This window comes from Neovison vison, chromosome 1 (assembly GCF_020171115.1).
Source record: "Neovison vison isolate M4711 chromosome 1, ASM_NN_V1, whole genome shotgun sequence".
NCBI classification, from domain to species: domain Eukaryota; kingdom Metazoa; phylum Chordata; class Mammalia; order Carnivora; family Mustelidae; genus Neogale; species Neogale vison.
In genome coordinates this window covers 197,038,391-197,043,415 of record NC_058091.1, presented here as the reverse complement: position 1 = coordinate 197,043,415, position 5,025 = coordinate 197,038,391, and the positions used below count along the sequence as shown (strand labels likewise).

The window sequence follows — 5,025 nt, the reverse complement described above, 5'->3', positions numbered from 1 at the left end:
AGAAAGACTTAATGGATGTCAAATGACCAAGAGTTTTAGTCAGCTGTATCAAAATAGTCTCAAATTCTCCTGTTTGCGTTCACCTGGTTCTCTTAGCTTCTCCATCTCTTTCTCTTACTTCTGTGCCAGTCTTGGTGGAGTTGAGTGGGTGGAGCACAGGAAAATTTTTGCTGTTTCTGTGTCAAACTTTGGGAGTAAGGAAGCATGAGAGACTCTGGGTTTTCTGTATTCTCATCTGCTAAATTCACCACAGTTATACCCTCTCTCTATGGGTCCTGGCCCCATAGGATCTTCTGTATAGGACCTTCCAAAATCTCTATTATCACCAATTAGGGAATCTATTTCTAGTCCACATGTGTGGGTGGCAAAGGTGGTAGGTGGAGGTGATAAATATGGAATATTTCTTAATTTCTTCTGAGTATTCTGTCTCTACCCCAGATATTGTCCATTTAAGCTCTTAGGCACTTGAAAACCATAGCCAGAAAGACTGTTAGACTTTTCTGGTTTTTACCCTGTTTTACCACTCCTCTCAGGCATCTTCTTTGTTTGAATGAGGGGAAGGGATGGAGGAAATACAAGGAGGAAAAAATGAATATATGTTAGTATCTCAAAGATATGATGCTGTGCTAGCTTTGGCAGCACATATACTAAAATTGGAATGGTAGAGAGAAGATTAGCATGGCCCTTGTGCAAGGATGATGTACAAATTCATGAAGTATTCCATATTTTTGTAATAGTAAGGGAGTTTAACACCTCCCTCACTGCAATGGACAGATCATCTAAGCAGAAGATCAACAAGGAAAGAAGAGGTTTGATGACACACTTGACCAGCTGGATTTAACAGATATATTTGGAGTATTCCATCCTAAAGCAACAGTGTACATACTCTTCTCAACTGCACATGACACATTGTCCAGAAAAATTACATACTGGGCCACAAACCAAGTTTCAACTGGTACCAAAAGATTGGGATTATTCATTGCATATTTTCAGACCACAGTGCTTTGAAACTTGAATTCAGTCACAAGAGGAAATTTGGAAAGAATTGAAAAACATGGAGGCTGAAGAGCATCCTCCTAAAGAATGAATGAGTCAACCAGGAAATTAAAGAAGAATTTAAAAAATTCATGGAAACAAATGAAGAATGAAAATACAAGTATTCAAAATCTTTGGGATGCAGCAGAGGCGGTCCTAAGAAGGAAATACATAGCAACACAAGCCTTTCAGAATAAACAAGAAAGGTCTCAAATATACAACCTAACATGACACCTAAAGGATCTGGAGAAATAACAGTAAATAAAGCATAAACCCAGGAGAAGAAGAGAATTAATAAATATTATAGCAGAAATCAATGAAATAGAAACCAAGAGAATAGTAGAACAGATCAATGAAACTAGGATCTGGTTCTTTGAAAGAATTAATAAGATTGATAAACTCCTGGATAGACTTATCAAGAAGAAAAGAGAAAGGACCCAAATAAATAAAATCATGAACGAAACAGGAGTGATCACAACCAACACCACAGAAATCAAATTATAAGAACATAGTATGACCAACTATATGACAAAAAATAAGGCAATCTGGAAGAAATGGATGCATTCCTAGAGAGGTATAAACTACCAAACCAGGAAGAAATAGAAAACCTGAACAGACCCATAACCAGCAAGGAAATTGAAGCAGTAATCAAAAATCTCCCAAGAAACAAGAGCCTAGGGCCAGATGCCTTCCCAGGGGAACTCTACCAAACATTTAAAGAAGAATGAATACTTATTCTTCAGAGGCCCTTTCAAAAAATAGAAAAGGAAGGGAAATTTCCAAACTTTTTCTATGAGGTCAGCATTACCTTGATACCCAAACCAGACAAAGACCCACCAAATGGGAAAATTACAAACCAATACCCCTGAGGAACATAGATGCAAAAATTCTCACCAAGATACTAGCCAATAGGATCCAACATTATATTAAAAGGATTATTTCCACTACAACCAAGTGGGATTTATTCCTGGACTTCAAGGATGGTTCAACATCTGCAAATCAATCCATGTGATATACTACATTAATAAAAGAAAGGACAAGAACCATATGATCTTCTCAATAGATGAACAAAAAGCATTTAACAAAGTGCACCATCCTTTCTTGATTAAAATTATTCGTAGGGTGAATATCATTCTTAATGGTGAAAAATTGAGAGCTTTTCCCCTAAGGTCAGGAACACAGCAGGAATGTCTACTCTCACCACTGTGGTTCAACATAATACCAGAAGGCCTAGCTTCAGCAATCAAAAAGAAATAAAAGGCATCTGAATTAGCAAAGAAGAACTCAACTCTTCACAGATGACATGATGCTCTATGTGGAAAACCCAAAAGACCACCCCAAAACTGCTAGAATTCATCAAAGTGGCAGGATATAAAATGAGTGCACATAAATCAGTTGCATTTCTATACACCAACAGTGAGATGGAAGAAAGAGGAGTTAAGGAGCCGATCCCATTTACAACTGCACCCAAAACCATAAGATACCTAGGAATAAACCTAACCAAAAAGGCAAAGGATCTGTACTCAGAAAACTATAGAACATTCATGAAGGGAATTGAGGAAGACACAAAGAAATGAAAAAATATTTTATGCTCATGGATTAGAAGAACAAATATTGTTAAAATATCTATGGTACCTAAAGCATTCTATGCATTCAACACAATCCCTATCAAAACACCATCAACTATTTTCACAGAGCTGAAACAAATAATCCTAAAATTTGTATGGAACCAGAAAAGACCCCAAATAACTAAAGGAATGTTGAAAAGGAAAACCAAAGCTGGTGGCATTACAATTTCAAACTTTAAAGCTCTTTTACAAAGCTGTAATCATCAAGACAGTATGGTACTGGCACAAAAACAGACACATAGATAATGGAACAGATCAGTGGAACTCAGAAATGGACCCTCAGCTCTGTGGTCCACTAATCTTCAACAAAGCAGGAAAGAATAGCCAATGGAAAAAGGACAATCTCTTCAACAAATGGTGTTGGGAAAACTGGACAGCCACATACAGAAAAATGAAACTGTACCATTTCCTTACACCATACACAAAAATAGACTCAAAATGGATGGAAAAACCTAAATGTGAAATAAGAATCCATCCAAATCCTAAAGGGGAAACAGGTGGCAACCTCTATGACCTTGGCTCCAGCACCTTCTTGCTATACATGTCTCCAAGGGGAAGAGAAACAAAGGCAAAAATGAACTATTGGGACTTCATCAAGATAAAAGCTTTTGCACAGCAAAGGAAACAGAAAAAGAAGAATTTAAAAAATTCATGGAAACAAATGAACAAACCAAATTGGAAAATGGAAACAAATGGAAACAAACCAAAAGATAATCGACAGAAGGGAAAAAGATATTTGCAAATGTCTTAGCCAATAAAGGACTAGTATCTAAAATCTCTAATGAACTTCTCAAACTCAACACCCAAAGAACAAATAATCCAATCAAGAAATGGACAGAAGACACGAATAGTCATTTCTCTAAAGAAGACATATGAATGGACAACAGATACATGAAAAAGTGCTGAACATCACTTTTCATCAGGGAAATACAAATCAAAATCACAATGAGATACCACCTTACATCAGTCAGAATGGTTAAAATTAACAAGTCAGGAATCAACAGATGTTGGTGAGGATGTGGAGAAAGGGGAATCCCCTTACACTGTTGGTGGGAATACAGGTTGGCACAGCCCCTTTGGAAATAGTATAAAATTGAAAATAGAGCTACCCTATGACCCAGCAATGATACTACTGGGTATTTACCCCAAAGACACAAATGTAATGATCTGCAGGGGCATTTGCATCCCAATGTCCACAATAGCCAAACTATGGAAACTATGGAAAGAGCCCAGCTGTCCATCAGCAGATGGGATGAAGAAAATGTGGTATATAGATATATATGAAGGAATACTACTCAACTATCAAAAAATGAAATCTTGCCATTTGCAATGATGTGGATGGAACTAGAGGGTATTGTGCTAAGCAAAATAAGTCAATCAGAGAAAAACAATTATCATATGATCTCATTCATTTGTGGAATTGAAGAAACAAATCAGAAGATCACAGGGAAAGAGAGGAAAAAATAAAACAAGACAAAATCAGAGAGGGAAACAAACCATAAGAGACTCTTAATCATAGGAAACAAACTGAGGGTTGCTGGAAGGGAGAGGGTTGGGGTAACTGGATGATGAACATTTAGGAGGGCACATGATGTGATGAGCACCTGGTATTATATAAGATTGATGAATTACTGACCTCTACCTCTGAAACTAATAATACATTATATGTTAGTTAATAGGATTTAAATTTTTAAAAAGAAAAAAATGAAACTTTTATTTTACTTTTTCTACCCTATTCTGAAATAATTTCAGACTTTTAGTTTCAAAATTCATCCAGAGAATTCCCATATACCTAACTTTCCCTAATATTAACATTCTACATAACCAAAGCCACGATACAATAATCTAAGCCAGGAAATGAATATTGATATAATATTATTCACCACAGTACAGACTTTGTTGTAATTTCTCCATTTGTCCAACTGACATCCTTTTTCTGGTCCAGCCTCTCATATTTCATTTAGTTTTCATGTTTCCTCAAGTTCCTTTGTCTTTCATGACCCTGGCACTTGAAGAGTACTACTAGTTACTTTGCAGGAATATCTTTCAATTGCGGCACCTGGGTGACTCAGTCGGTTAAGTGTCCAACTCTTGGTTTCAGCTCACATCATGATCTCAGGGTCTTGAGATCTAGCCCCACTGTGGGCTCCTGGCTCAGCAGGATGTCTGCTTATCTCCCTCTCCCTCTTCCCCTCCCCCAACTTGTGCACCCTTGCAAGCAAGCACTCTCTCTCTCTAAAATAAATAACTAAATATTGGGGGGAAAGGATATTATGCCAACATAATGGCAATTCATACTGGGGTTTCAAGTTTCACCCAATTTTGCCCTAAAATTATATGTGAATAAAAGTTATCTGAAGGT

At 37.0% G+C, this 5,025-nt stretch overlaps 1 non-coding gene across 1 annotated transcript; it reads left to right on the top strand.

Moving 5' to 3' along the window:
• The first annotated feature begins 623 nt into the window (after positions 1 to 623).
• On the top strand, positions 624 to 730 carry LOC122897627. Its single transcript, XR_006382574.1, has one exon. It is a non-coding gene; the product is annotated as a U6 spliceosomal RNA (small nuclear RNA).
• The last annotated feature ends 4,295 nt before the right edge of the window (positions 731 to 5,025 follow it).